The sequence below is a fragment of the Furipterus horrens genome, unplaced genomic scaffold (genome assembly GCF_987537825.1).
Source record: "Furipterus horrens unplaced genomic scaffold, mFurHor1.1.pri manual_scaffold_6, whole genome shotgun sequence".
Taxonomy (NCBI): Eukaryota; Metazoa; Chordata; class Mammalia; order Chiroptera; family Furipteridae; genus Furipterus; species Furipterus horrens.
In genome coordinates, this window is record NW_028327176.1 from 98,453,234 (window position 1) to 98,474,617 (window position 21,384).

Here is a 21,384-nt window from a genome sequence, read left to right on the forward strand (position 1 = left end):
TTCATGAAATCTGCAATGTTTAATATTTTAAAACAAATCTTTAGAAAAGTCTGACATAATGAAAATATACACCTTAATACAAGCTACTGCCATTTCAAATATTATGAAATTCATTGGACATGTATTTTGATTAATGTGTTACAATTCAAAAATAATAATGTGGAAATTCTATACCTTATGCCAATGAAGTTTCCTTACAATTTTAACTACAGATGACCACAAGCTTTTGTCCATCCAACAGCAAACACACATAAAACAGATCATACGTTCCCATATACCTTTTTAAAACCTGTATAGCACCTGAGATTAAGTGTTCTTTTATTGCAATAAATATAATATCCTTATCTAATGCTGAACTCCTAGAAGTTTCCTCCACTTCATACTATTCATTAAGGACAGGATTCAAGGTTTGGAAGAGTGTTAGACGGATATAAGCAACACCATATTAACTGTTGCACATGTTTATTGTTATTGTTGGACAGGATGTTAACCTGAAGCACATTTCTTCATAAATGTTTTCTTCTACTAATAAATAAAAAGCTCATCATTTAGCATGACTTATATAACAAGCTGCCAAATAAGGTGAGCTGTAGAACTGAGTCCTTTAAAAGCTATTTGTAACATGAGCATCTAATACTTGCAGGAAAAAAAAATTCATTATCCATCTCCTACAAATACCCTATGTTCCTGTTAATACTCATAAATACAATATCTAATATATAGTTTAGAACCAAAAATCATACCAAGTGTGATTTTGGCTTTAATAAAAATAACATAAAATGTTATGTTTATCTTGATTAAATGATTTTCATTTTTTAAACCAAGTGACCACAAAACAAGGAATTTTTCACTATATAGACATAGGAAATGTATGCAATTTTTAGTAATATTTAAGATATTTTTAAACTAATATATTGATGTCATAAAATTTATAAAGTTAACGGTATTCTCAGACGTGTATTTAAGATTCTGGTAACTACCTTAAAGACTGTTATCTGCACTATTTCTATGCCATCCCCAAGATATTATACTTAAGAGTTACAATAGAGAAGTGACATTCTTAACAAGGTACATCTATGTATCCTGTGCAAGACAAATAATTGTTACGACTAAATCAAATAATTTACTTTACTTTTCAGTGAAGCTCATTTTTTTCATCAATGGTGGTCTACTGAAATCATTATACCATCAACTATAAAAATACATTTACGTAGAAGACTTTCAAAATTCAAATATTTAAATACACATTATAGGTTCCTCTAAAATTTTATGAACCATGAGTCTGCCAAACCATTGTTTACATATTCCTTATAATCAGATATCTTACGACTAAGTCCATTTTATGGTTCAGCAAAAGCAAAAGAAAAAGCAAATCAAGGAAAAATGTTAGCTAAATCACAATGATAGGTATCAGTTAGGTTCTAAAAAGACATATTTGCAGTATTTCTTTGAAATAAATCAATAGTGATGTGGTATTCCAAAGAACTTTATATGGACATGGACATATTTTTATACAGAAATAAAATACTTGCCATATAAATACAACTTTAATTTCTTTCAACTATCAGTACAGCTCATAATTTTAATACATAGTATAAGTATTTATATGCATATGAATACATACCAGTAAGTGACTACAGCACTTAGGATAATGAGTTAAGTCAGGAAAAAAAATTAATTATTAAACTGAGGTATTGTTTGTAGTTCGTTTGTGAAAAATAATTACTTTTTGCATCGATACTAACAGAGAAATATCAATCTGAAAAACCAACAACAGAGATCAGGCATCTATTGGGAAATTCAAGACAAAAACAACCAAAAATTATGCCTATAAAACTTAGGACTTTATCTTCTAGTCATAAATTTAGATAATTAAAAACTAATATCAGTTAAACAAATTGTTACAATTCATACAGGTATATTTTCTATATATTTACTCACTGCCCATGTAAACTGGGTAAATAATTTATATTAGGCATTGTGATTTTTAATTTGGTTATTTTGTTTCATCAGTAATAACAATTAGTATTATTTTTAAATTTCTCTAGTGAACTTCCAATTTAAATTTCAAATATCCAGGATAAAAGAAAACATATCATTATTTCTACCAAATGATTTAAAATACTTAAAATGAATCTAAAAGTGAATCAATCATGAGGCTGAAAAAATAAAATAAAATGCTATATTTTACAATTAATATTTTAACCCACAGGTTTTACTGCATTTGTGTAACTTAATCCTAGAAAATAGACACAAGTATCCAAGACACAGGGTGCAGATTCCCTTTAATGAATAATAATTTTATTATAAGACATTTTTTGTAAATACAACTCAAAGAAAAACTATTTTTTGGAAAAAATGAAAAAAGTGAATTCTCACTTCATTTCTCATATTTATAGCAGATTACAGAAATCTGCAATATTATAGTACCATGGAAAGAAAACTTCTTTATGCTAACAATCCATATTATGCCAATCAGTGAATTTTCTATAAAATGGATAACTAGAAAATATACAAGCATTTCATACTAAGAATCTTAACCGCCCAATTCAAAAACATTAAGACATTATAAGAAGATACCCAGTAGAAAACTTCCATCAGGACAGTAGCATCCTAACATTAGGTAACCGGTTACAAAAGGTAACACAGTGAGATTAGTTTTTACCTGTCATGAAGTTGGTAAAGTTTTTAGGTAATTCAGCTAAAGTTTTTAGGTAATTCAGCTTTTGACAAAAGGAAGAAAAAATTGCTACTGCTCTTACAAATATAGAGTTCAAAACTAAAAATGAAAATATTTAAAAAGATAATCCATAATGCAGGTACTACTCATAAAGACAATGTACTTCAGTAATTTGTAAAGCAATATAAACATAAAACTCAATGTTACCCAACCTTTGATCGTTAATCCAACCTTCTCTCTATTGTAGAAACTCTTCTTTTTCATATAATAAAAACTTCAGTGTTCACGTAGAATTCTTCATATTACCCCAGTTATTAAAACTAAACACATAATATGTTCGTTCTCTCTCTCTCTCTCCCTCCCAGGAGAAAAATGTACAACATTTTCAAAAGGTTACTATCTAGGCTAGATAGGAACAATCAGTATTGTAAGAAGTAAATCATTCTTGATTTAGTAATAAAGACTTAACAATACGTTTCCTTTACAATATGCATAAGCATGTTGCAGAATATTTCAGTACACCAGTAAGACCACAGGTAACACATAGATATCTTTTCAAATCTATCATTTACAAGTATCCAGTAAGAAAAGTGAGTCATATGCTAATTATTAGGCTTATTTTTTTATAAATATTATTTTAAATTTAATAATAAACCACAATATATCAAGACACACTTAAATAACTATTGTTAAGAGAGCAAAATATTTTACTTAACTTGCTAAATTATTTAGTAAATGGTTAAACTGCTCCTCATATGTGTTTACATGTGGAAAAAATTTTTACTGAGACACATTCAAACCATTTTCTTATCTATGAAATAAAATCATGTGCTCCAATAAATAACAAAATATTTTGAATAAAGTATTTATTTACAAAGTGGTTATAAATTATATGTATAAAATATAGGAAGAGATTTTCTGTAACGAAACTACATTACTATACATAACTCAAATTTTCCACTTTGATTTAAAACTTATTCAGCCAAAGGCACTGTCAATTCATTGAATTTCCATGATCCAAAAACATCTAATATCCTCAATGCTATTTTAAAGGAATCTTTAAGAAAAGTCATATTATTATAAGCTGACAGAAAGATATTTTTGAAAAGTAGCTATGAATATGATGTGATCTGAAAGCTTGCATACTCAAACATATGAAATGTACTTGAAAACAGCAAACAAATGCATAAAATAAAACTCTACCTAGCAACAATACCATATTAAGAAGTTAATCCCGAGCACCAGAGAAATACATTATGCTTTTTAAAATAAATGTTCAAATTAAAACTTGCCTTTTGAACTGTTCAAATGAACATATAACATACCAGTGACTACAGAACTTTCTTCTAAACTGGCAAGACTCAAAAGAATCACATCTAATTCCTATTTTTGCAATTATTATGTGTGATATTTTCTTTACTCATAAGACTATCATTCTAAACCGGCTGGAAAGGCCTGCCCATTGCATTTTTCCTTTACGTACCTCTTCCTTATCAATTATGGTTTATCTTCAGCATTCGGAGAAAAAAGAAAGCTTCAAAACTTTAACTGAGTTTAAAACACATCATTAAATCAATACACACAGGGCTACTTTAAAACTATTCATTTCTAAAAGACCAGAAAATCTTACTTTTTTAAGCTGATGCATCTACACATAGAAAGCAACTTTTAGTAAGTTCTTTGCTACGCCATAATGATCTGCTCCAGAAACTCAAGGGTACCTAAAACAACGGGCTACCTGTTCTAGCCATGCTTAGGAATGTGTCCAAATCATTTTTATTGATTTAACCTTTATAGGAATGCTACATATCCTCAGAGCAAAACATTTTGAATGTATTTATAATATGATACACTTCTGAGGAACCATGAAAAAGCAAGCTAAAAACAAATCTAGATAGTTCTTCACCCTTGGTTGTTATGGGTTTATTTTTGTTTACTTTAAATACTATCAACAGTCCTAAATATTAAATAATTCCCTTTAGGAAAACCTATTACTTTGGCACCACTGTGAGTAGAAATAAAAATTTATTTTGGAAAAGGGGGCATTTAAATAAATTCTAACTTGTAAGAAATAAAATGCCTGACTTGACAATGATGTCCCATCTGCAAATTTTAATGGATTCTAAATCCTCCTTCTGTATTATAGTTACACATTAATCATGGAACCTACAAACATATCAAACTTAAGCTTTAAAAATTCAGTCCTTATTGAATAAACTAAATTGTACTCTAGTTCACATTCTGAGAACTTACAGAGAAAGTTCTGTGTTGCCTATCTCTCTAGTTTTCTGCAAGCAGTAGTTTATTAATGGCTTCAGCAGCTAATGCCTGCATTAGTTATTTTTGCCAAATAATAATTCACAATATTATGCTTCCTCACATTATGGTTCATCATTCGTTAACTTGAACCTCACCTCTAAAGAAGTTATACTTTCACTGAAAACTGTTCCTTTAAAAAGGCAAACAACTTTTGAGCATTTCCAGATGTAGTACTCAAAAAAAAAAGGGGGGGGGGGGGGATCATAGGCAAATTCTCAAACAACTCTAAAACTATTAATAAAAATGTAGTAAAACTGGAGTCACTACTATTATTTCAATAATCATCCATTATTTTAAAAGCTGGATGTACTATACATCAAATTAAGAAATGCATAAGAAAGAGCACTACTTATTTCAGGTAGCTGTCAATAAACAGCCAAGTACGTTTCAATGAGACAAGATCCTACTGAACAGAAATTTCTGAAGTGCTGAGAACTACTAAATATGCAAAGATAAACTCATGCTTATCTTTTTCAAATAGTTAACTAATTTCTTTCTGGGAAATATAAATTAGGGTTTGGCTGCATTATTTTCATCTTGTCATTAATTTTTCGTAAAACATCCAAGCATGCATAACATTATGCTGAAAAAAATTAAAATAATTTATATGCAGCCTGCTTCTCTGGGGCAGGGGTGGGATGAGAGTGAGGCAAGCAGAGCTTTTAAGGTGGCAGTGACTCCTGCACAAATGTGAAAGTAAGTGTCTCCTTAAATGGTGCGCCCTAGGCGTTTTGCTGGCCTCACCCTGGGCCCAGGTCCTGTTCTGGAGGCACAGTGGTGCAAACCATTTCATGAGGCATATTCTAAGCAGGGTATCATAAAACACAGAAATGTGGTAATATAAAAATAATAAAATTAAAAATAAAAATTTTGTATGTTTAATGCATTATTTGATTTATATTTTTCTTTTAAAAAAAAGTATCCACTGGAACTTGAATATAAATGCACATTTAAAAGATGATCATTTTATTCTAATGAGCAGATAAGAGTTCTGAGATGACACAAATAGTAGACAAATTTTCTTTAAAAGAGACTTACAATTGCTATAAATGTCTTCCCAAGTAAACTAAGTAGCTTTATTATTTGACCATAAGGCTTTAAAAAAAAAAAAGATTGAGTATGTTCCATTAAAGGGTTCACAGGACTGCACATAACTTGTTATAGTCCAATGGTATCCAAATCTGGCTGATCAAAGGAATCACCTTGGAACAGGGTTTGGGGAGGGAAAGGAAGAAGAGAAGGCCTTGAAAATTTTGAACAAAGCTCTCCAGGTAAATTAGCAAAGTTTGGAAGAGAATAGATAGCTAACTTTTAGTACATCCAGAAGTTGAGATGTACATGCAAAATATATTAAATCTCCAAACAGGCTCCCCCTTAAACATTTATAAAGCTGATTCACAAAAAATAAAATACTAAAATTCTAGTTTACTTTTCCTCCCTTTCTTATAGTAGAGATGTTAGCCAATAGTGATTTGACCAATAACTAATGTTAATAAGGAAAAGAAGGTCAAAAGCATAGACAATTCAGTAAGATGAATACAGCCAAAAATATTAATATTGTTCTTTTTCTTTTAAATTTATATAGCTATTCTAAATATATACTCAATCTATTCTAATAAAACCTTAATATTTCAAACTTTAAATTCATTTAATTAAGCTCATACTAACCTTATAAAAAAAATACAGGGTGAGGCAAAAGTATGTTTGTGAGTACATGAAACAGAGTTCATTCTTGCATTACTATTTATTAATTATTGTATTATTTTCCATATGAACTGTAAACCTGCTTTGCCCCACCCTGTGTATGTGCCTAACTAACAACATACCTCCATGATTTTCAGAATGTATCTTAATTGAAACTGTACTTTGTTTTTGTGTTCACTATTCCTTGTTGACTGCTTATTGTGCCAGGCACTGTGCTAAACCATTTATAAACATAATTTCTCTAATTCTCACAATGGCTTATATGATATGGGTATTACAGTTATTTCCAGATGAGAAAACTGAAAATTAGGTAATAAAACCTGATCAAGGTCACACAGCTGATGAGCTGGGACTCAACCCCAAGTCTTCTCACTCTTAATTACTACCTTATAGTGTTATATATAACCTTAATGAAGTTACTTCCTAATCCCCAATTTCGTCTGTAAAGGAGTCAGTTCTCAGAAATCTAATTGAAGTTATTAAAGTGATAAAATACAAACAGATCATCTTTGAGTCTCCAAACTCTCCCTAAGTATATTTTTAATACTGATCACTGAAAACCAAAGAAATTAAGAAAAAAAAAACAACTTAAGAGTATATCAAAAGATAAGATTTAAGTCAGGTTTAATCAGAAAATAAAGTTCCAAGAAATTAAATACTTCTAAACCAATCATTATAATCAATAATCTTATTCAATGTCTACATCACACAATATATACTTCCTGTGGTATGAAAATACCATTTTAGGAGTTAAAAATTAAACCCTTAAACACAAGGAATTTATAATTTCCCTTATTTACAAAATAAAAACAATAACGATGTCAATGATGGGCTTTGGTGTCAATCATATTTAAAGTCAAATTCTAGTTCTTATAATTATCTATAACATTCCCTTTACCTTGGTCTTACTGTCCTACCTAAAAAGGCCTATACATCTACATTTATGTTAAGTGACCAAGAGTACCTTAATTTCTGAATCTTAATTTCTATATTTCCTAAAATCCTTATTCTCTTAAAATTTTAATGTTCCCAAAGATCCATTGATAAGGGTACATTTTTCTCTGGCTACCAAAGAGATCATGTATATGAATCTAGAAAGTAAATTTCTGACATGCACCATTGTCCCAATCTCTTCCACAACCATTTCTACATAATTCAAAACAAAAGAGCTCTAGATCCTTCTGGCAGAGGATAAGAATAAAGTTGAGATTATATTTCTCAGTCTACAAGATCCACTGAGAAAAGATGCCCTGACCAGAAGCCATAGAAGAAAGAATTGAGAAGTTGTTTGAGTTATCTAACAGATGTCAGCAGACTAAGCAAGCCATTCTGTGCCCATATTTAATTTGATATGTAATATTTCAATGATCAAACCAACAACTTTAAAAAGCCTAAATACAGTAGAGTCAGTCATTAAAATTAAATACATATGCAAGTAAAAATCTTAAATATGACATATTAGAAAAGGAAACATGCAAACTGACATCCTATCTGGCAATGGAGTCAAGAAGTTAGAATAAGATTTGGTTAGAAATAGAAGCTGATAGGGTAAGATACTTCACTGACTTTAAGTTTAAACTCTGTTAACTGTTCACACTTATTTCATCAGAAGTCACTAAAAAGATGTGAGAAACGAAAGACAAAAGGTTTATGTGTGCTGTCAGAACAGTCAACCAATGAAGCAGAGAATAACTTTAAGAATGATATGGTGATTAATCTTGTAGAAAAAACCAAGTCTGGATGTAAAAAATATAGGCAAGTTGAAGAGATATTACAAAGCAACTAGCAGAAGAATTTGGCAGCAGTTATTGGGAGAGACTAAGAATAGGGAGAATAAGGTTGCAGCTTAGGGAAGAATGGTGATGTTGTTAATGATTAATAAAAAATATGAAAGGGTGAAATACAAAGAGTTTTATATTTATTATTAATAAAGTTGTACTTAGTGGGAAAATAGAATACTAATTATATACAACATAATCTCCATTATTTTTCATTAGGCAGGGGTGTGAATGTGTATCAGAGGAACTCAAAATCATAATCATTATGTTTAGATAATAAAATTCTGAAAGACTTTTTTTAAGCTTGTCAATATTTTTCTACTTAAAAACATGTATATTACATTTTCTAAAAATTTAGTCAATAGTATGCTATTCCTGAAACACTATTTGGCACTAGAAACAAACAATTTGAGGGAATTTTCTCCTCATGCTAAAGTTGTAAAAAGAAGAGCAAATTCCTACAATTACAGACTATTTTTATGTGGGAAAATCAGTTTTACAAAAATGACAAAACCTCATGGAAAAGTAACAGATCTAGCAAGAGTTGGTGTTAAGTTTAAATACAAATTATATGTATTATTATAAAACCTTGAGCAAGCTATGAAGCTCCCTGTGCCTCCACCTGTAAATATATTACCACCTATAAAGTATGACCACCTACCTTGAAAGCTTTCTGTAAAAAGTACATAAGATAACACATGTAAAGTGCCTCCACCCAATCTGAAAACAGTCATTGCAGTTATTATATATAATCAACTTCCCAATCCTAAAGCCTCTTAAGAGTCTAAATTTGACTGCTCATAGTGTGGCCTACAGACCAGTAACGTCAGCATAATCTGAAAGTGGGTATAAAAGTGCAGAACCTCAGGCCCCACCCCAGACCTTGTGAATCAGAATCTGCATTTTCACAAGATCTCCAGGAAAAACAATGTCTGAGAAAGTGTCTGACTTGTTGATATATATCACCCGTTCCCTGAAGTTGTCCACTTCATCTCTGCTCCAGAGTTCTTTCTGATGCTGAGGGAGGAGCACCTGGTGATTTACTCCTAATTCTTATTCTAAGAGACTTTTAAGAAACTCACAAAAAGTCTAACCCACTTTCAATCACCCCAACATAACTTTTCAAACCTGAAGAGAACTCATGTTCACCCCTCAATTTATCCACTATGATTTAACAAGAAAGAGAGGCCTCTGGTGCATAATTCTATCTTGTAAAACAACATCTTCAACAATCTGAGACATTTTGTAATTAAGCTGCGCAACTGTCTTAACTATGATAGCTACCAGTCTATATGTATGCATGTCGTCACTAATGTCTCACTACAAACTTATCAAATGCCTTACTGGAGTTTAAAAACACTGTATCTGTCCTGTGTTCCTCAGATGGCCATCTAGTAGCCCTGGCACAGCGCAGATATTATGAGGCAGGGCTACAGATGAGTAGTCACTTGGCTTCGAGTACTCAACAGAAGCAGATGCTCAGAAATCATGCTTTTAACAACCCACTTTAGAATCTTTGCCAGCAGAGGCCTCAAGCTGACAGGTCTTCAGACTTTTCATTCTGCAACTAATTCCTCTTTTTGATATTTTATACTAATTGTTTACTGTTAAGTATCTTACAATTTTAGGTGATGATTTTTTGTCTTTTTTCCATCCCATGACTACTGACTATAAAATAAGATATACAGAAGACATTGTATATATGAAAAATCATCAAGCCAAATAATTCAAATTTCCTAAGTGAGAGAAATAAAAGGTGGTATGAAATAGGTAGGTCAAAGAAAAGAACAGCTGCTAAATTCAGCAATATCTAAGAAGCAGACTATTATAGAGCTCCTAGAAGTTTATCTCCTCTGAAGGGATTTCTTAGACTGCTTAAAGCAGAACTTTCAACTTTTCTTTCTTACACTGTTGAGAACTCCCTTATTTACTTATTCTTACCTGTATCTTGCTCTCTGCACTTAAAAGGACATGCCTTCAGTTGCCTTTTCATGCACTGCTTTATTCTTTTCATTTTCCTATCTGAGCTTTCCTTCCATTCATGTCCATGTGAGCACTGCCTTAGATTCTAAACTTCCAGTGAAGAGTCCATATCTACAGATTTCCATTTGAACATCATCTAGAATAGCAACATAATCAAGTAAGCACCTAGTTGCTTTATGATAAGCAAACCAATAATGATTGAGTCCACAGAAAGATCTGCTTACCACAAATTTAAAATCCATTAAAAAGTATGTCAACTTGTTGGCTAAGGAGGTTGTGTATGAACCAGCACTTTACTCTTGGCTGGGGAGGCTTAGAGAAAAATCAAATCTGAATATGAAAGGTGAATTGGCCTTTAAGACAAAAATAAAAAGGTATATATTAGTGGACAGGGGAAGAAAGACCATTTAAGAAATAAAAGACTTGCTAAGCTAAAACTCAAAGTTAGGACAAGGGAGACAATAAAACGAGAGAAAGAGTGATTTAGTAGGTACCATATACTATTCTCTAAAACAGGCTTCATTCCTGTGAGTTCAAGAATGTCTCCATTGAATCTACTGGAATCAAAATCTATCAAACTGATTTATGTTAACAAAAGGACTGTGTATTAAAATATTCCCATGACCAGAATCTACTTGCTCAGAGCACCCAAATATCTAATAGTTAACCCTACAAAGCAAACTTAAAAACAAAAAGTATGATAGCCAGGAAATCAAAAAGTCGAAGTGGAAGATTAATTCTAGTCACAGGACTTAGTCTTAATAAATTATTCCTCTTGAATTTTACACAGTGTTTTGTTTTCATGATTTTCTCCAAGCTTTCCACCTCACCCCAATTTTTTCTAACATGGTTATGACTTTTAAAAACACTAAGCTGCAAGTCAGAGGAAATAAGATCTAGTTATAGAGTTACAATGAAATAAAAAGACAACACAGTTTTTCTAAGCTTCAGGTTCATCACTTATCCATATTGAACTATATATACACTCCCTAAGCCACTTCCAAATTCTATGTTTCTGCCATATTGTCATATTTTTATGATCAGAATATTATTTCCAATAGTATTTCATAAAAGACCACCATAGCAGACATCATGGTACACAGCATTTATTTTTTTCCCCCACTGAGACCCTGAATAACCATAATTCTTCTCAACTTGGGTCTTCAGGGAGCCACTAATAAACAATAGGAATTTGCGGGCCAGGAAAAGGATTTTATCATTCCGTGTCTGAGAGTTTATATTTTCAGTCGAAGTTCAATTTCTTTCTCCTGGCTTTCAACTAACCATGCCTATTTCTTCTATAGACTCCTTGACATCTATATGTCTTTTACTTTGGGTCTTTGCTTCTGCAGCCCTTGATCCATGTTTTAAGGCACTAACAGGGTGTTATAAAAGGTAAAAAAGTAATTTTTAAAAGGGATAAATGGAACAGCTTTCTTCATGGCTTTAGAATAACTTTTCTTCTGCCTTAGTTTCCTCATCTGTGAAAAATAGGAGGAAAAACTACACATCCACCTGCCCTGCCTCATGTGGATATTTTGAGATTTAAATAAGATAAAATATGTAAAAGCACTAATAAAAATCTCAAGTATATCAAATATAAGTTATTATATTTTAGTACTAAAAAAAAGTTTAAACGTCTATTCATTTGACTAAAAGAACACACTTGTATTTTTAAATAACAATGCAGGATACAGGCTGATCAATTTTTTTTTTTTTTTTTACCAGAGAATAAAACTTTAAAATCTTCAGTAAACCAAGAAGTTTGAGTGCTAAACTCTGTGAAATAATATTTATCCCAAACTACCTCAAAGTTGCTTTCTATACATTGGGTCTCATCTTTTGGACACAGTAGGTCATCAGTAAAATACACACGTAATGACCAACAATGTAAACTTGTTTATAAATTATACGCATCTGTTATCTTTCTAACATATTATTTACCTTATGAATTAATAAAAATAGAAATTTCAAGGTATCAAAAATATATAACTAGAAGTCTTAGTATTTTTTTCTCTGAACTCTACTTTAGAGACCACTGCCATAAGTCAGTTGTTTTAAACCTTTTTAAGCTATGAAACTCTCTATTCAAACACCAAATATTAAAATGCAAGCCCAATCTATAAGACAAATAAAGATAAATCTTCTTTGATTAAAATGGGAATAAGAGAACAGGAACCTGATGGTCTCTCATAAAGTTGCTATGGTGTCAATAAGCACAATTAGAAACCACTCATCTTGAGGTCACACTTTCCATTTACGTACTTAATAGCTATTTTTTTAGCTTCAAGTCAAAGATGTTATAAGATTCAACTGAATACTTGATGTGGTAGTTACTGTACAGATACAGTTAAGGATACTACTGATTACACAATAAAGTGCCCCGACAGGCTTCCGTGGAAGAAAATCCTCTCAGGTCTCATCACAAAAAATGTTATACTTCTAACAACTTCTGTGTGTTTTATCATGGACTGTGAATGTGGTATCTTCTAAGGCAGTAGAGGATGCAATGCTCTGCCTTTCCATTTGCTAGCAAGCTTGACAGTAAAACTGCTGCCCCATCTCAGCAACCAGAGAGGGCCTTTATTATCTGTATCTCTGCACTTTTATCTCCTGGATTAATTTTGTATCTCTGTCCATTTTAGGTTTCACCTTCATTTCCTGTTTTTCCTATCCTATTCTAAACACTTACAATAAACTTCTCAAATCTTTTTAAAATCAGCCAAGATACAAATGATAAAACTCAACACTCAAACCTGCTGCTTTGTCATCATCAACTTCCATTCCTCCAGGAGAAAACTCGGAATCACTTTTAGTAACTAATTCACCAATCCTGTAAATCCCCAATACCTAATAATTCAGCCTCTGTATTACCACTTAGATTTGTTTCCTATTCATTCCCATTGCCATTACTTATCACCAAAACTACTACAGTAAGTCTTCCCATAGCCAATCCATTTACACGCTGCTTATCATCAATTCCCCTTAATCGATATCAACATACATCATACCTTTATATTTTCAAACATCTCTTAAAGGATTCCGAAATCTATGGAAAACAAGACCTAACTCCTTAGTCTAGCATTCAGTGCTTGCCACATTCTGATACCAATCAATAACTATTTCCTACAATTAGGTTTCTCTGTAGACACATTAATATATTTGCCCTATATGCCTTATCTTTGTCTCTAGGTCTTTAATCATCCTTTTCTTCCTTTTGTTTCCTTGTTTTTCCTTTCCTTTGTTTCCTTTACTTAGTGTTCCCTACCTCTCTTCACTATGACCCTCCCCTCAAATGTCTACAGTACTACATGTTACCTATCCTTGAAGACAGAGCTCAAATAGCATTATTTTCACAAGTTCTCAAAAAACTGAGAATTCTCTACCTGCCTTTTTATTCCCACAGTAGTACATCTGTGACTCCTCTCACATATTTATCTCCATCATTCTGTCACTCATCTCCTATCATTCTGTATGTTTCTAGCTGTGTAAAGCCTATCTACTTAGACACATATGAAGACATATGTTAATTCACCTAGCCAGTGACTCTTAAGTTTTTTTCTTTTTAACTGCAAAATCTATTTTTTACATGAAAACCTATGAGAAAGCCCAAAAAATAAAATGGATTTTTAAAAGAGCCTCCGTGCTTCCAAGGGAGAAGAGTTGAGAAGATAGCTAGAACCTCATGCCCTCTCCTGAGCAGCCCTGAAGACATCTTCACAAAGCAGATATAAGTACACTGAACTACACACTCAATAGAGACAAGAAGTATACCTACTTTATTTACTTGTCTCCCATATAAGAAGGCAACACTGTGTAAAATCAGATTTTACTAGAGTCAAGTCATAGCTTTGTTGCTTATAAACTATGTTCTCTATGCAAATCCTTAATCTCTCTAAAGCTAAATCCCCATCTGTAAAATGGAAATGGTAAAATCTACATGTGATGACCACATAAGAGATCATAAGAAACATAAAATCATACTTTATAGTATTGATAGTGTAGGTGCAAAAGAATTTCTACTTCTGTTCTTCTCCCCTTTCTTTCCACATGATGTACACAAATGCCTGGCATATAAAAGGAAGTCAATAAACTTTTAAAAATAATTATTATGTATCAGTTTCAGGTGAGCATCTCAATGGTTAGACAAATATATACTTTACATAGTGTTCCTGTCAATATTTCCAGCACCCCAACTGGCACCATATGTAGTTATCACCATATATCAATAAACATTTCTTGAGCCCTGGTCAATGTGGCTCATTTGGCTGAGCTTCAGCGATGAAACAAAAGGTAAAAGGTCACTGGCTTGAAACCCAGTCAGGGCACATGCCAGGGTTGCAGGTTTGGTCCCCTGGGGTGCAAACAAAAGGCAAACAATTAATGTTCCTCTCTCACAACGTTTCTCTCCCTTTCTTCCTCCCTCCCTTCCTCTTGCTCTAAAATAAAAAAAATTAAAAAATATTTTAAAAACAAAATAAACATTTCTTGAATAAATTAATGAATCAGTGGATGGACAGATGAATGAATGAACAATTGCGTAAACAAAAATAAAAAGACTTAAAAAAGGGATTTGATAACAGGTACCAAAAAGAAAAACGAAGATGCTAAAGAAATACTATATAAGAAGCAAAATACTTCAAAAATAACTTTCATGGCTGGAAAAGAATAAAGGTGGCATTTCATATATTTTAACTGGGGTTCATTTCAATAAAAACTCACTACCAAAGAAAGAAGCTAAAATGAAAGGATTATTTATACACATCATTTTAAGGGTTATGTGTGAATAATATGATATCTGGCTAATATATAAACTCAATTTACTTCAACAGCTTAGAAATAAGTTATAGTAAATTAAACTATAATGAACAATTACCATGCTTTTTAAAATAAATTTTATTTCACTGATTTATGTATGGCTATTATGAAATGGTGTTCTTTCTTTTTTAAAATGTTTCCTTGCTTCTCAAGTTACAAATGTAAAGTTCTGCAATTGTATTTAAAATCTTTTGGTGGTAGATGTGCACAAAAGAAATACCTCAACACAAATCACTATGACACATAATGAACCCAAAAGGAATAGGCATATATCATTAAGGGCAAGATGTTAAGTTTGATAAAAATAAAGTCTGGCCTTTAATATTTTTACAATTGGTTATAAACATAAAATGCAGCAAGGCTTTTAAACTCCATGTTTTTAAACTCTTCTGGCATCTTTTGGATCTGTCTACAAAAGCAAAGGAGTATATATATGGTACAGACAAAATAATTCAAATCAAAGAAACATAATCCTGTGTGACTGTCCTTTAAATACAGGGCTGAAATTCAAATTTTTTTTTTTTTTTAGTTATAAAACAATCTGACTTCATGAAATGGATGAAAATCAGTAAATGAAAAGTAATACTATAAAAAAATTAGTGACACTATCAGCACAATATATGTCGAAGTAATGGCAAACTAGAGGTCAAACTTAGGTCCTATCTCTCAAGTCATTAATAGTCTTTAAAAATGAGAAATAATATAACAAATTAGATTATAAATACCTCTCATAAAAACTTCACTCCATCAGAGCAACAAGGTTAAAGAAAGATTTGCCAAATCTGACTCCTAAAGATGACTATAACAGAATGCCTTTCATTTGACTTCGTGCCATTCGTGAAACCTCACATTTTATGAAATGAAACTATTAAAATATTATTAGTATTCAAGAAACAGATGTATATTTCATGTCAACATATAAGTCTATCTGTAAATAATTTTGTATGAGACATAATTATAATTTTTTTAAATGATGCCTAAATATTGAGATAATGAAACCTAATGTCAATATGGTTATTTCTAGAGACTGCAAAAATCTCTCAAACATGTTACTTTTACAACCAGAAAAAGTTGTTATATAAATGTAAGTGTGTATATATGTATGTACGTACAAGTGTGTATTTAAATATGTATATGTACATGGTCCTAACTGGCCTATTTATGTCTAGTTTACAGAAACAAAAAGTCAGGTCTTGGTATAAAAATAAAAAGTAAAACAGGAAGGCAACATAGGTTATTTAATAGTTAAGAAAATATTCTCAAATTTCCTCACTGTAACATACTCATTAAGAATGTGGCTGTGGAGTCAGAAAGACCTGATAAAATCCAGCTCCACCACTTCTTTAATCCTCAGTTTCTTCATCTAAAATTTGGGAATGTTCTCCAACTAACAGGACTATTAAGTGAAGTAAATGGAAAGATGTTTGTGCACAATGTCCATTTGGTCATGATAGTCCTATTTCCTCTTCCTTAACTCTGTGTAGCTAAGACTCCTGCTTCCTTAGAGAGCCTTTCCCTAAATTAAGCCCCCACATTCCACGATTGCCTAGTACCCTGTACATTTTCTTTCATAGTCCTTATCACAACTCACAATTATTTATTTATGTAAATGTATCCACAGTGCACTTCATACAATATGTACTTAGTTTTATAAATAAAGATGTTTATATTTATAATCTCTCCATTGATACAAAATTTTGTCTCTGTGTAATCAGTTGCATCATAATTATGTTATTGACTATAATACAAATGAATTATTTAAATTCGAATTTAGTACTTCTGAGGACAACTGTGCTGGGGGGAAAAGAATATCTCTAGTATTTCAGTCACCTCTACATATTTAAAGTCACAATAATAGAATCACAGTAATGCTCTACATTTTGTCACTCAATCTTCTACTAACAAGTCCACTAAAAATAAGGATTAATAAAAATGTTAAGTTTCTTTCTTGGCTTTAATTTACCTACCAAGTTTTCTTTTAATCACCATCTGCCACAAATGTGATTAAATCAGCTATTTGTTGATACATCACTGGGGCAGTGCTAGGTAACATTAGTGCACTGGTTCTCAAAGTCGGACCCTTAGGCCATCAGTATCACCTGGGAATTTAAAAGAAATGCAAATGATTGAGCTCATCCTAGATTCACTCTTCAGAAAGCCTGGTGGTGAAGCATAGCAGTCTTATGGTGTAGCAAGGCTCTAAGGTGACTCTAAGGCACCCTAAAGTTTAAGAACTATCACATTAGAGGCTTTATTCTTTATAAGTAATAGGTTCTTTCACTGGTTTTTATAAATTTAATTTGTCAAAATAATTCATCATTAAAATTCTTATATTGCAGTATAACCTCTAAAATATTCTAAAGTCTGACACACGGGTTATCTGTCAGTACAGTAGTCCCTCTCTATATCATGGTTCACTTATGACGGCCTCACTATATCGCGGGATTTTTAAAAATATTATATTTAATTATTTATCGCGTATTTTTCGCTATATTGTGGGATTTTACAGTACCGTATACGTATGTTGTTAAAGTTATGTAGGTTTAAGAGTGTAGAATATGTTTAAGAACATAAGTAGTGTTTATGAAAGAGTGGAAAAGGTTAATAAGGGAGTAGGAAAGGTTAATAAGGGACTGGGAACGGTTTATAAGTGTGTGGGAAGGGTTTATAAAGCCTTAAAATATACATAAATACTAAAATAAATGTAATGTTCCTACTTCACGGATTTTCACCTATCGCGGGGGGGTCTAGAACATAATACCCACGATAAGTGAGGGAATACTATAATTTAAGTTTCTAATACGGATATATAATATGAAGATAAATTACCCAGTCCCTGTTTCCTATCTTTTCCATTGTGAAGACTTCTGACCTCTTCCCAAATTCAGCAACTCCCATGGAAACTGGCCTCCTAAACTACACTATCAACACTATAAACACAACTTCCTATTCGTTCCATTGCATTCAACACCTACTAGGTACCTAACAGATACCAGGTACTGCCAAATAGGAAAATTTTAAATCTCTGTACTCATGAAACTTACATTTAGGAATGGAGATGGACAAGGAAACAGAACCGTGTAATACAGTAAAATAAGGACTTTTTAAAGAATATAGTGCAAGGTGCCACAGCACACAGAAAGGCAATAAGCAAGACTAAATAGGCCAAGGAAGTCTTCCAGGAAGATGAGATGTCTAAGATAATGCTTCTATCTTGCTGTATTTTCTATTCCTCCATCTCTCTTAACTACTCTTTCTACTCTACTTAATTTTATACTTTGTTGAAATCTTCAAACCTTCTTCCACAATTTTTCTACAAATAGATCAACTCTTTCATAATTTCTATTCCACTCCTCCCCACCAGTCTAGGCTCAATGATCAGAAAATTTCAATATTCTTCTGCTACATTTGCCTTTCAAGTCCCTAAATCAGTCCAATCATCTTCCTTTTCCAGTCCTATGCCCAGCAGCTGAGCATTGCTTAGAAAATGATACCATCTTGCTGTTAGAGCCCTATAAATGCTAACTCAGCTGAGTCCTTGATAACTTAGGCAACACTAAGCTATTCCTAATAAGCTTTCCCTCCTCAACTCTACTACTGCCATTACAAAATCTTGACCACTCTCCTCAAGCTTCCCTACCTCCCATCCTTGCCAACTCTGGCCAGTGGCCTTGCCTACTTCTTCAAAATGGTATAAATGATAATTAGGCAGAGCTAAAAATATTACTTCAAACTTTATGAGAAAATAAAAGTTTTGTGTGTGTACTGAACACAGCAACTTAACTAAAATTCCTAACACTATTATGTTAAGAAAACAAATTCAGTCCCAAACAAAGGACTTCAAAACTAAGACAATTTCAGCTATTAAAAATACCGGCAAAAACCAGAACTAAGAAGTAAAACTCAACTCTCAAAACCGATACTAAGTTTATATACCATAGGTCAAGTGATTTTTCTAAGCTTTTCCTAGCTTATGAACAATTATTTTAGATACAAATCTAATAACTTGAATTACTAGTTTATCATTGACTAGAATCAGCATTCAATAAGTGGAGGAGTGAAACATTCCCAGAGTATGGCACAATAACAGCAACAAAATTAGGAGATGCAAAGCACAGAGGAAACATAAAAATGCTACAAAAATACATATAAATTCAGAGAGCATAGCAAAGTAGGACTATTTATCATAGGAGTAAAGTCTAATATAGTGTATGCCTCTATGGTGCCCTAGGGCATCTCTATAGTACATGTAGATTGCAACACCTGCTATCTACAATGAAATTTCAGTAAAAAAAAATAACATATTGTTTCTAGTAATCTGTTTATACATAGTCATAATGGTGCATAATCTACTATAGAAATGTTTTCATTAAAATGGTCATAATAAAATCGATTGGTCAGTTAATTATCTCACATACCTATAAAATAAGAATATATTAGATATAATTATTCTCTATGATTTATATTGCATAGACATCTTTCTACACAATTCCATAGTCAGAACAGCTTAACATACCTATAAAAATTAAACTAGTCTTTTGTTCCCAACATGCTCACCATTCGAGCATAAGACAAATAACTGCATGATTTAAAATTGAGGGAGTTTGGCTGATTTTTACATACTGCAGACACAGCACAGTTCTACATTTATGCAAGAAAAACAAATATTACAGAAAACTGAGCGTTCTTCAGAGTCTCTAATCATACACTAGTTAACCAACTCATTCATTAGTCAGTATCTATCCAGTGTTATTTCAAATAACCTTTCTAAATGTAAAATTATTTCATTAATCAACTTTAAAAGTAAAATGAGTTGTAGAAATCAATGTCTGAAATCTGAGTATAGAGCAAAAAGCAGAAAAAGAAAAATAAAACTGCTTAAATTTTGCACTTAGAATTTGTTTTGGAGCTTGATAAAATGATTCCTAAAAATTCATCTGGAAGAATAAAAATAGGAAAAAAGAGAAGAAATATTTTAAAAAGAAAAGTTATGCAAATGACCTTGAACTATAATACCAAATATTAAAACATATTAAGACACTATAATAACTAAAGTAATGCAGCATTGGCAAAGGAATAGACAATTCAATGGAACAAAGCAGAAAGTCAAAACTAATAGTTTATTATCTCATAAAGGCAGCATTTCAATTATGAGGAAAAAGGAAGGCTTATATAATTGTGGTGGTGACACCGCTGGCAAACCAATTTTTTTTTTTTTTTTTTTTTGGTTCCTAGGTTTTATTCAAGAACTCGTACAAAACGTGTCAGATAAAGGCGTTTTAGTCCTCATATTCCTCCTCTTCTTCATCCTGGTTTATCTGGAAGTAACGTAATTTGTAACTCTCTTTGCTGTTAGCAACTACACGCAACCAGTCACGTAGATTATACTTCTTCAAATACTTTTTCGTGAGATATTTCAAATATCTTTTGGAGAAAGGCAACTCGGAAGTCACAGTGATCTTGCTCTTGCTTCTCTCAATGGCCACAGCCCCTCCGCCAAGGTTCCCCGCTTTCCCGTTCACCTTGATTCTCTCCTGGAGGAACTGCTCAAAATTGGCAGCGCCCATGATTCCATCTTCTATGGGGTGGGTGCAGTCAAGGGTGAACTTCAAAACCTGCTTCTTTTTTTGCCCCCCTTCGCAACAAGCTTTTCCATGGGAGCCATGGCGGCCGCGGAGGCAGAAAGGGTGGCAAACCAATTTAAAATAAAATTGTTTTAACTTAGAACCCTCCCTGGCACCATACAACAAAATAATAGATTAAATATTAAACAGTAGAAGCTAAAAGCCTGAAGTATAAGTATACAATGATATGTACAAAACTGAAGGTAGGCCTTTCTGTCAAAGGTAGAAGCAATAAAAAAAATAAGACTTGGGGGAAGGGTTTAGTCGAGGGGCATGTATGGATGACTCACGGACATGGACAATGGGGAGGGATATGCTTGTGGGAGAGGGGGTGGGCTGGGGCGGGAGCACTGGGGAAAAAATGGGACAACTGTAATTGAAAAACAAAAAAATAAAAATAAATAAAAAAATATATATATAAGACTGATTTAACTACATTGAAAAGGAAAACTCACATATTAAAAAGAAATCACTATAA

At 32.2% G+C, this 21,384-nt stretch overlaps 1 protein-coding gene and 1 pseudogene across 5 annotated transcripts in view; both read right to left on the reverse strand.

Annotated features, from left to right (window-relative positions):
- The window catches only part of SUPT3H (SPT3 homolog, SAGA and STAGA complex component), a 502,007-nt gene that overhangs the window by 457,436 nt on the left and 23,187 nt on the right, over nucleotides 1-21,384 (reverse strand). The window lies entirely within an intron of this gene.
- On the reverse strand, nucleotides 20,479-20,962 carry LOC150007081 (large ribosomal subunit protein eL22 pseudogene; annotated as a pseudogene).